Raw genomic sequence first — 11967 nt, forward strand, 5'->3', positions numbered from 1 at the left:
AGATCACAGAGTGCACCCACTGACTCCTCATTCTGCTTTAACCTTAAGCCCTACCAGCAATTCTCACTTAACACTATGATGGGATGGAGCTGCGTTGCTTGAGAGATAAAAGCTAAAGGTGAAGGTTAAAATGAGACTGAAGGAAATGGTTGTTACGAGATGTTTTGCAGATCTTCATAGGCTGTGCTGTACTCACTCAGATGGGACAGCCAAAGTACAGAGATGCTGAATGGCCCCATCCAAGGCAATGCTGAACTTCTCCAGAGAAGCACAGCTGAGAAGGAGAGCATTACCCACAGCCCTCAGCTGTGCACATCTCAAGATGCAACTCCAGGGAGGCTGCTGATAATAGAGCTGAGAAGGAACAGAACAGCACTGCTACAGCTGCACCTGGCTGAAGCTGTTTCCCAGCTTATTTCATGGAATCCAGGGATGCATGGAACTTGCTAAGCCTTGCTTTTGTCCCATGCATTTTGTCCCAGGTGGCCAAACCACACATTTACTCTCTCTCAAAATCCTCTTGATGGTTTAAAGGTTGTGCCCAACAAGTGAGAGCCACGATGCTGCTCTCCAGCCCTGCCTGCTCCAGAGGAGGAACCACGAGCAGCACAGCAGGCTGCGAGCTCAGAAGCCCCAGCAAAATGAAGACACAGCCTGTAATTAAGACATAGGAAAGCTGTCTGGGAGGATTCCTTCCTGCCCTGTCCCAGCCACAGCCCCCAGGTGATGCTGAATGGGGCACACGGACACGTGCCAGCGTTGGGAGGTCGATGCCAGGAGTCAACAGCGCAGCACCGGGCAGCAAAGAGTGCAGCACTGCCAGTGATCCCATGGTCTGGAGAGGGTGGGGGAAGGAAAAGTGCTGAACAACAGAAAGCCAGCATAGGAAACTGTGCATTAGTAAGCCTTAACCTTTGGGCACTACCCCACGGCACCGGCTTCGGGCAGCTCGCTCGTGGTTTCCCCACCTGAACACGGGCAGAGGCACTGATGCATGTGGGGCGTTCTGGCTGAGTGGGGAGAAAGCATCACAAAAATTAATAACCTCTCATAAGAAGAACGCGCTGCTGAGCCTCCTGCATCGTCCAGCTCCTAAATCCTGCACTCCTTCCCCTCCTATCCCCAACTCAACACAACTCCACGTGACTGGAAGTCAGTGAGTGCCCATCGCAGAGCTCTCTGTAGCATTGGCTGTTCAGAGAAGAGAAGCAGAAACCTTTTCAGCATCATTTTGTCTTTGATGTTGTAAGGGAGCTCTGCACGTGTGTGTCAGTCCAGCAGGGGAACGCACACGCTGCATGCTTTCTGTCCAACTTTCCTCTGCTGAGCACCGCTGGGGCAGCACCTCCCAGCAGCAGGGAAACCTCAGTGCTGCACAGGAGCGCAGGTCTGACCTCTCCCCTCACTGGGAGCTGAGGGAAGGACGAGCACAGAGGTTGAGAGAGCACCTTCAGCATGGGGGAGAGAGCACAGCTCCCATGTGCACAATAGGCACCACGAGCACAGCTCAGCAGGTCTGGCTGAGGCGGCCCTCCATCACCTGAAGGACTTTTAAGCTTTGTTTTCCTACACACTCCCAGCCAGCTGAGGGATGCCAGACATTGACTGCCTTTGGTTTTACCCCAAGTGTTCTCCTCCATCCTCCCCCCAAGCACAGCACGAGCAGTGCAGATGGAACCGTGGCCCCACACAAGCCCTGGAACCATTGCACAGCACATGAGCACCACCTGAGTTTACACCAACAATTCCGCACGGCTCCCTGTATGCCTACCAGCCTGTAATTACTACAAAAAGTCACAGCGCAGCTATATTAAGTTCCCCTATTAGCATACTGACACTGCAGCAATGCCAGCTCCATTGCATCACCGCCCGTCGGTGTAACCCCACGTAACACAGCTCCACACCCCCACCGCTGAGCAGAGGGAACGGCTGTGGCTGCCTCCATCCTGCAGTGCAGACACACAGTGCTTCTTCCCAGCACAGTGTCCCTCCTTCAGACGTGGGACTCAGCCCTTCTCGCACCAACACAAACTCAATCAGAGCTAACTGGGAATAGAGTTGGGCTTTTTCCAAACAGAAGTCAGAGGAGCATCACCCGCTGCCTCCCCACGGATAGCACACACCAGGGTGAGGCACTGCAACCCCAGTGCTGCACACACAGCACTCCTGGACTTCAGTCACATCAGTGCAGGAGACAGAAGCAGAGCGGATCCCAGCACTACGAGCAGTGCTGCATGGGAGGCAGTGCTCCGTGGGGTCACAGCCCCTCAGCACGGGGCTCTGTGCCCCCCTCAGGGGCTCAGGAGGTACCACTGCGATGTCACCCCCAGCTCCCTGCCTGGGTTCTGCAGGGCCCAGACCCCACACAGCACACAGACACACACTCAGCACACCACACGTCCCTCTTATTCCTTATTTTCACCATCTCTGCCCCTGCTCCTCTCCCACCTCATGGTCTCTGCTATCCATGCTCCCGTTTCCCCGTGCTGCTCTCCTTGGGATCGAGAGCTGCTCAGCAGTTTGGGAGCAGGGAGGGATGCACTCCCAGCTCCTGCCTGCTCCGGTCTGCCAGCAGTCGCCGATTCCCAAAGGGCCCTCTCCAGCTTTCACTTCCTGTGCAACACTCCCTGTGAGCAGCTCTGCTGCCGCTGCAGCCGGAGGAGGGAGCAGGGAAGTCGGGCACCCACGGGAGGAGCTGGGGCTGAGGCCGTGCCCGCGGCTCGGTCCTCGGGGACCCATCCTAGGAGCACCGCGGGGGAACGGAGCGCTGCAGCCCGGACAGCCTGCAGCAGCGCGGGGCAGGCAGAACGGGACAAGCGAAAGCAAAACCCAACGCACAGACATCCGAGATACAGCCGCAAGCAGATGCCGCGGGGCAGCAGGAGCGCACATCCCAACTTCGGGGCCGTGAGATCGGGAACGCCGCGCGATACTGCGCAGCTTCAGGCTGTGCCCACTGGAGCAGGGCCGGGGCTCTCCCCTCGCAGTCACGCAGCGCAGCACACACCGGGCTGTGCCACCGCCCCGGGCCGCCCCGCCGTCCCCGCACCGCCCGGCGCCGGAGCAGCTCCCGGCCGATCCCCCGCCCGGCCCGCACCCCGCGGTGCCCCGACGTTCCCGGCAGGCGGCAGCGGAGCGCCCCTCCGGGCAGCGCGGCCCCGGCGCACCTTGAGCGGGGGGGGGGGTGGGGTGGGGGGGTGGAGGGGGACGGGGACTCTTATTGTGACACGGCCCTCCTGGCCGCCCGCCAGCCCCGGTGCCACGGCGGGGGCTGCCCGGAGCGGCCGCTCGCACCACCCCCACCCCGGCGAGGGCCCCGTGCGGGGCCGGGGCGCTGCCAGCCCCGAGGAGGAGGAAGCGGGCACGGCGGAAAGCCCGCACCAACTTTGCGAAGCCGCCGCGCCGCGGGCCGCCCTCCGAACGCCGAACAAAGCCGTACCCCGGGGCGGCGGAGCCCCGCGCTCGGGCTGAGCGCTGCGGGACCCCGCGCCGCCCCCGGCCCGGCCCGCCCCCCGCCGCTCCTCCCGCAGACAATGCGCCCGACGAGAACTTTTCGCTCGGGCACTTACAGCCGCGCCGCGTCCCGCCGCTCCCCGCCGGCTCTCCCCCGCTCCGCTCAGCTCCGCGCCGCCCTTTCCTCTCTTCCCCCGCGTCGCCGCGGGCTCTCCCCGGTGCGGGCTGTCGGCCGCGGCTCCCCCGTGCCAAATAATGCGCTTCTCACACATGGAGTCGCGGCGTCACTCGGCGGAGCATGCGCGCGGCGGGGCCCGGAGCGCGGCGGGGCCGGGAGGAGCGGCGGCAGCGCGGCCCCGCGCCGCTTCCGGGCAATGGTGGAGCAGGTCTGTGACCCGGGGCGCCATTGGCCGGAGGGGTCGCGGCACATGGCAGGCGGGCGGCGATTGGCTGCGGCGCGGGCTGGGGGCGCCGCGCTGCGGCCGCCCGGGGCCACGTGGAGCGGCGGGGGCCGCTGGCGGCGGCCCCGCGGCATTGTTCGGCGCCGCCGGGGGGGTCCCGCGGCCGCGGGGAAGGGCCGGGAGCGGCGCTCGGCGGCCCCGCACCGCGCAGGGGACGGGAGGCGGCGGCGGGGCTCGGAGGTGCCGCGTGCTCGCGGTCGAGAACCGCGGGGCAGCTCCCGCCGCTCCGCTGAGGAAACCGGAGCAGGAGGGCGGCACGGGGCGAGCCGGGCTCGGGGCTGCGGCTCGGAGAGCGGCGCCCGTACGTCCCTTCGTTCCGCCTCCTGATGGGAAACTCAGCCCTCGGAGGGACTTTCCGCAGCCGGGCTCGCGGAGCTCCGGCGCCGCTCAGCCTCCGGGGCAGCCCCGCACCGCCGGCCCCGCGTCTGCGTTCAACGCACGCTTCGTCCCGGCCCGGTCTGCACCTCCCGAGCCCCCAACACGAACGTATCCCGTTCCCCGGCTCCAGCAGCTCAGCAGCACTGTGGGCGCTCCCTGCTCTCTGTTAGGACCAGGCTTTGGGCTCTGGATGCACATTTCTGGCACCTTCCCTTAAACATAGCTGAAGGCTGAGGGAGGCGGGGGGGGTCACCCCAAAAGCCCTTCTGCCAGCCCTATGCCTGTGCCCCCTGCCAACACCTTTCCAGGCCCGATGCTTACGGAAAGCAATTAAGGGGCAGAATAAGCAGCAACATTCTTTAGAACTTGGATGACTTAATTCTGAGGCCGAAGATCAGCCTGCAGGTCCCAAGAAGAGATGGGGTCCCGGCTCTACCTCTAATTAATTCCTTGTATTCAAGCACAGCGCAGCTCAGCACTGCCTCATCGCAGGGTCAGCACCCATCCCCAACCCACCCAATGCCTTTTTCCCATACAAACAGCTGCCCTCCCGCTGGGACGGTGCAGGTGCAGCAGTGGGAGAGCCTCTTCATTAAGGAGTCACCAGCGAGGTGCAGCAGTGTGCTAATGACTTAACGAAGGCACGAGCTGCTGTTGTTGCAATGAGAATCGAGTGGGTCCATCAGCAAAGAGAAACCCCAAGAACACGAGTTGGGAGCTCCTCTAAAAGTAACCACAACGCAGCTTTATGGCTGGAGTAAATGCACGCGAGGCTGTAAGTTCTAGGAAATCTCAACCAATTACCTAAAAAAGGTCATTAGTGAATCTGTCAGGCTCTGAAAGACTCAGTCTGGATGCGCTGTCAACACATCCTTTACGCTCAGAAAGAACAACAAAGCTGACCCTCTGTGGGTCCAAACGACCCAAAGGGGCATCTGAGCAGCACACAGACAGCACCGACCTCCATGTGAGATGGAGCAGCTCTGCCCGGCACTGCACTGCGATGGGCCACAGCCCTCCCTGCTGGGAGCAGCCCCAGTGCTGCTCAGCTCAGTGCCAGCACTGCTCCGGGCTGAGGGCTCTCCCTTTGGGGCTCTGAACTCCCCCAGTGGGAGCTATGGGAGCTATAGGTGCTGTGCATCACCACGCAGCACTTTTATTGAAATAGGCACTGTTATATGATGACCATTATTGGATTTTAATCTGAATTAAATACTCCATTCAAATGAAAATCCAATGGTTTGGAATTAGAGAAGCCATTCACGTAAGCAAACAGCGGGGCTTCCACAAACCTTTGGGCAGCACCGGAGCACCAGGGAGCTGATTTTGCTCCCTTGATAGTGGGATGTGCCCCATAGGAACAAGGTGTCAAATCCAGGCAAAACTCCCAGGAATGGAAAAGGAGATGAAGCCTTCTCACAGATTGCAGATGATGCACACCGGGATGTGGGGCCAAAGGAGAAGAAGAAGGGAAACCCACAGCAGATGGGGAAGAGTCGGTCATCTCCTCACAGGCAGCGATGCAGGGCGCATGGGAACATGGGAGCGTGGTGTGCAGAACAGGCTGAGCGGGTTCTGGGGCTCAGCACTGCTGGGTGCACAGCTCTGCCAGCACAGCACAGCACAGCACAGCTGTCTGATGGCTGCAGGATCCCGCAGTCACAGCGCCTGCACTGAGCTCTGCTCTGTGTCCCATCACCGCAGGGCAGCAGCGGGGCCTCATAGAGGTGTATTCCTGGCTAGGAGTTTGCAAGTGACCCGCTGTATCCTTAAACAGTTAAAGGGAAAAAGAAGGATCAAGCTGTAAGCAGTGCTAGAAATCGCAGGAACACAATTTTAAGATGGCTTATGCTAAGAATGAAAGGAATTCCGTAGACCTGAGACCAAGAAAACTCCCTTGACTTATTTTCTGCTGGAACTCTGTTCCTGCACTGCTGCCCGAGGCAGAGCTGTGGGCAGCAGCTCAGGGATACGGCGAGGTGGCACACGGGTGTGTAATGGTGATGGGGGACTGCAGCACATCAGCCCTGCAGACCGTGCCCAGCACCCCGATATGGGCAGTGAGGGGAACGGCCCCAAACAGACAGGAGAATTCATCTTGTCTGGAACTGAGAGAAGAAGCAAAGATCAGGGAGTTGTTCAGGGAATGGGAAAGCAGCAGATATGCAAAGAGTGCCGGGCTGGAGATGGAGCCTTCAGCAGGGCACGAGCTGAGCTGTCCCCAACGAGCACCTCCTGGCTGGAAGGGGATCTATGAGCAGCACTGCTCCAATTCAACAAGCGCTTCATGGACTATCGATTTTGCTCAGAAATGGGAGAGAACAAAGTCTGCCCAGCATCGCTCCTATTAAAGGCCGGGCAGAGGACACGGGGCTGCCAGGCAATGCGCTGCCTGTGGGGCTCTGCAGCCCGGACACAGCGCTGGTTGGCATGCGGTGACTCAGCCCTGCAGGGCCATCACGGAGGGCCGGCTGTAAACAGGCACCTCTCGCGTGTTTACTGATCGCCGTCACGTGGCTCATCAGAACTTGACCCCGATTAACAGATGAATTAACTAGTTGCAGAAAAGTCGGCAGTGTTCCTGCACCGCTTGGCTTCCCGTGGGCTCTAGCTGCTATGTGAAGCGGGACCCCATATCACAGCTATAGCGAGGGGGGAAGGACACCGCAGCCGCTGTTCCTGCCGATGACACCAGGCCCTCCATGCTCACAGGGATGTTTCTCATCCAGGCCTGCTGCCATCACACCCACAGCCAGCAGGATGGGAACCACCCGGCCTCACCGCACCACGGCTCCACGCAGGGCTGCAGCCCACCCACCCCCCCGACCGCCCCATGGGGAGCACAGTTTGGTCTTTAGCACCCTCCAAATTAGAGATAATGGGGGAAATCTAAGTATGGCCTCAATAACGAACGGCTGGAAGAGAACCACACACTCAAAGCGCTGTTTGTAGCCATCCCATTTCCTAGGAAAACGGATTTCATCTTTCATCCTGGAGGGGAACGTGCTGGTGGCCGAAATGGTTAACTCCTGCGGGAGATAAGGAGCAGAGCGACAGCTGCACAGGGCTGCAGATGCCATGATTACAACTTGGCCTCTCACGGGGCTGTGCCTGCACAGGGCTGCATTGCTGACTGCAGGAACTGCACCAAGGATGCTCCCGATTCGATCCTGGCAGCCACATTGAGCTGCTTGGCTGAGTTCTCCATCTGCGAGGCTTCAACGTGAAACTGGAATAGTTGAGAAGCATTTTTAAGCAGGATTTGTGTTTATCCACCAAAGCGTCCTGGAAATGGCGGGATGCGGTCGTTGTGATCCCAGGGGGTGAATGTTATTAATCCATCCCTCTAATTGGGTCGGAACTCATTGCCCATTGCTGACCCATCGGCACGCTGAGCACTCGCACCCTTTGCTGGCAGGGCCTGGGCTGTGTATATGTGAGGTTCCAGCACAGCCCGTGCACACAGCTCCATCACCAGAAGCAGGCTGATGGAAAGCCAGAGGTGTCAGAAGGCACAGGAAGGTTCTGCTGCTCAAAACGAAGCTGAGTGGACACTCAGTGCAGCACACCGTGTACTGCAGCCCTCCGTGTCTTCGGGAGGATTATCTGAGCCTTACGCCATGTTTACTGTAAGCATTTATCAGCGTTGTTCCTTCTGGTAGTGTTTATTATCAGCACGCAGAGAACACCAGCCTGGTCCCCTGGCTCCAGGAGGGCACCCTCTTCCCCCACAGAGCTGTAGCAGCTCAGTCCCGTAACCTGCTTTCCTGCTGAAAAGCCAGGCGCATCAATTAGATTCATTCTAAATTTAGGATTGATGAGTTCGGTCATTACTGGTCTGATTTATCCAGGCAGATTTCAAGGGAAAGGTATTCATAAAGCAGCTGCCGCTTGCTGTGAGCGCACAGAGCCCTCAGCTAGAAGCACACGAGAATCAGTTTGGGAAGAAAAGAACACTGAATTGTGTCAACAGATGTTGGTAAACCATCTTCCAGGCTGAAATCTGTCCTGGACAGCAAAGCCAAGTGCTCCGACAGAGCAAAGAGAGCGGGGCCACCAGCAAAGCCCATCAGCTGCACATCAGCCCCACTGCACTGCCAAGAGATGCACGCAGTGCCCACAGCACCCCGAGCTCCACTGCTCCGATGAATAACCTCACACTTGGTCAATAGGACAGCCCAATTCTTATCATCAGGCTCCCAAGAGATTTGACATCCTTGGCATTGTGTCCTAAGAGGAAGGAAATTTCTCACTTCCCCAGCTATTTCAGTTATATAAATCAATTGTTGAAGGATAGCTGAACCGGTCTGCACAGAGGAACCCACTGCCCGGGCTGTTACACATGGGCAACACCAAGAGATGGTCCCTGGGTCCCCCAGAGCCTCAACACCACCACCCAACACCAACCCCCCTTTACCATAAGACGGCCACCCCTTATGAGCCACCTCAGGTCGCTCCATGAGCATCAAGCTACCGGCTTGCAGTGCCAGGCAACCCAAAGGCAAACACTGCAGGTATGCTGGCGTCTCACCTGGTCACTAACACCCTAATTACCTGCAGCAGGGACTGGTGAGGCAACAGAATTGGAAGTGTGAATGTTGTACAATGGAACTGCAGTAAGGACAGGGCAACTTGCACACAGCAACAGTGCATCCATGGGTCCAGCCATGCTGCGGCCATTCCTGTCCTCCCCAAGCTTAATTTAAACTCTCCTGACTAACAAGACCCGAAGTTCGTTCTCCTGTGATTAAGATGGGTCAATGGATTTGCTTGGTGTGATTTGGTTCGGTAAAAATAGAGCACCTGTTACCCTGTGGCCCTCTATGGCAGTCAGCTCTCCGCTGTGCACACAGCACCCGGTGCCTCTGGTGTTCAAACCGGGGCAGCAAACAGCACCGGTGAGGTTTCCAAAACCATCCACCCTGCAGGAAAGGGAACTGATCAGCAAAGAGGTGCTCTTTAGTGCGGCCCCTCATTACTCCCTGGCTGCAACACCCGTTGGTATTCTTGGTTGCAGGCCAAAATTGTGAAACTGGATACTACATCAGCCCAGAATGATGATGGAACCCCAACGCCCTGCATGGAGGGAGGGCACGAGCAGCAGCCTGGGGGGGGAGCACTTCTCAAAGAGGTGTTCTTCCAAGCAGGAGCACTGTGGGTATTTCACACCATGGTAGATACTGCAGACGTTGCTCCTGCATGCCGAGGGGTGCGAGCAGCCCGCAGGATCTGAGAGCTGGGCAGTTCTAATTCACTGCTCCGTACCAGCCTGAGCAGCAGGAAAGCCTCAAGTCCTTCTTCCACAGCATCAGGCCACTACCAGGAACCACTTCCCTCCATAAACACAGAGTCAATCTCCACTATTGCTTTTACTCCTCCCCCTGACTTTGGGAAATCGCAGCAATGCACCGCCGGGTTCTCCAGGCTCAATGGACTCCCAGACTTCACACCGAAGGTTTCAGAGCCCAAAGCATCAAACTCTCTTTGGCCCAAACAGCTGAACTCCATCGAGATGAGAGCCATTCACTCACAGCTAAATCTAACCAGGGCTTATTCTTCTTTTTGCTGCACTAAGGAGGTTGACACCGCGGTTCTGCCTCTCGTGCACTTGAAGCACTCAGTCCATCACGATGGGAACTGGGCAATTAACTTTGGATGAAAGCTACTTCACATTCTTCAAGGAGCTCTCAAAAGTTAGAATGCAGAGAAAAATAAAGCACACAAGCTGCTTTTTGTCTTTTCCAGGTCCCCAACTCACTGCTTGCGGGCAATCCGCCTCCCGCACCGCCATCGCTCACAGCAGGGAGGTGGGATGGAGGCACAGAGCAGCACCTCGGGGCAGTTCTGTCTGCGTGGTCACATCGCCGGGCTGCTCTCCGTGAGGTGCAGTCACTGTCCGGACTGATTAAACTGCTGGAAAAGCCCGAAGAAAAAAGTGATCTGCCACGGAGTGAGGAGAGCTCAGCCTGAAAGCTCAACCTGAAGGCACAGATGGCTGCGAGAAATCCATCTTCTCCCTGCAAACTTTCTGCTTGCTGCACTCAGGGCAGGGCTGAAGTCCTTCACACGGGTTTCTCCCCATCCGATCACGCTCCGTGCTAAACCCATTCACACAAACGTTAGCACCGCCGGTTCCCGACTCGTTCAGCGGTCACGTTTCAGCGTCCCATTCAGGTTAAGCACAAAGCAGAGCCGTTCCTTCGCCTTACAGCCCCTCACTGGGAACGCACAGAGCCCGCATCGCCGCGCTGCCCTCCCGGCGCCGCTCCGCTCGGCGCACGCCGCTCACGCGCGCTCTCCCCGTTCTCGGCCCGGTTTCCCATCGCGGAGAGGAGAGAAAAGTTACGAGAAGGGCGGCGGATCGGCGAGGAACCGCGCTGTGAGCGGCCGCCCGTCCGCGGGGCACGGCAGGCCGGGGGGGGTGCGCGGAAGGCGGCGGAGCGCAGACAGGATACAACTTTATTGGGAACCGCGCTCGCTTCGCCCGCGAACTCAACGCCCCCCAAACCGGAGCGGCGCGGAGCGGCGGCGCCGCCGGGAGGAGAAACGCGCGGAGGGACCGAGCGGGGAAAGCGGCGCGGATCGCAGCGCAGCGCATCGCACCGCCCCGCGGGGCACCGCGCGGCCCTGGCAGCGGCCCCACACACACCTCCATCTTAGGTCCCGCGGCGGCTGCGGCCCATCTGCCCCCCGCCCCCCCCCCGCAACCCCTCCCCCCGCGCCGCGTTCGGTTCCCACTCCCCCCACCCCAAGTTGCTCCTTCCCCCCCCCCCCCGCCCCCCCCGGGGCACTCTGCGCCGCCGCCCCTCCCCCGCTGCCCTCCCTTCCCCTCCCCCTCTCCGCCGCCGTCGCCCATCGCGGGGCGGCCGTTCCCGCGGGCAGCTCCCGGGATGCGAACCCGGCGCTGCGGGCGCCCCCCCACACCCCCCTCCCACCCCGCCGCCCCCCCCCACACCACTCGCGCGGCTCTGCCTTTCATTTTGCCTTTTTCTTTCTTTTTTTAATGTGACCCCCCCATACCGGCTGTGCGGGTGGCGGTGCCCCCCCGCCCCGCCCCGCCCCGCCCCATTCCCCCGCGGCTCTCAGGGCCGCCCCCTCCCCCCCCCCCAGCGCCCCTCACGGCCCCATTCCCCCCCCCCCCCCCCCCCCCCCCCCCCCCCCCCTCCCCCTCCCACCCCCCCGACCCGTTCCCCTCAGACCCCTCGGGGCGCCCCCCCGGGACCCCCCCTCGCTCCCCATCCCCTCAGGCCGGGGGGGGCCGCCGCTGTCACGCACTCTCCTCACCCCCTCGGAGCCGCCTCTCCTCCTCAGCGGGGCCCGGGCCGGACTGGGGCCGTGGGGGGAGGGGAGGCGGCTCCCTCAGGTGGCCACTGACAGGAGGCGGGCGGGGGAGGGGGCTGCGCGCGCAGGGGACCGCCTCGCGCCGGGCTCCCTCCCGCCCTCTCCCCCCCCCCCCCTTCGCCATTCCCCCCCCGGCGGAGCGGGACTCCCGGGGTGGCGCGCGCGCCACCAACCGTCACCTCCTCGGGACGCCTTTCCCGCCCACTCCGGTTGCTAGGCAGATTTGGACAAACTTGCGGCTTCGCCCCGCCCCCTGCCCCATTCGCCCCGCCCCCAACTCCCTTCGCCCCGCCCCCTCCGACCCAGAGGTGGTGTTGGTTTTGGTTTTTTTTTG

The 11967-nt window shown here is 60.5% G+C and overlaps 1 protein-coding gene across 13 annotated transcripts in view; it reads right to left on the minus strand.

The window, feature by feature from the left end:
- GATAD2A (GATA zinc finger domain containing 2A) overlaps positions 1-11862 on the minus strand; it is a 43953-nt gene extending 32091 nt beyond the window's left edge. For 4 of the 13 annotated variants that reach the window (XM_040653544.2, XM_015300046.4, XM_040653538.2 and 1 more), the window contains exon 1: positions 11577-11627. The gene's annotated coding sequence lies outside the window, so the exon portion shown is untranslated. Of the gene's footprint in view, positions 1-2838; positions 3747-11567; positions 11628-11812 lie in introns of those variants that run through there. The other 9 variants (XM_040653539.2, XM_015300044.4, XM_046904581.1 and 6 more) reach the window with 4 other exon arrangements.
- Positions 11863-11967: the final 105 nt, after the last annotated feature.

This window comes from Gallus gallus, chromosome 28 (assembly GCF_016699485.2).
Source record: "Gallus gallus isolate bGalGal1 chromosome 28, bGalGal1.mat.broiler.GRCg7b, whole genome shotgun sequence".
NCBI lineage: Eukaryota > Metazoa > Chordata > Aves > Galliformes > Phasianidae > Gallus > Gallus gallus.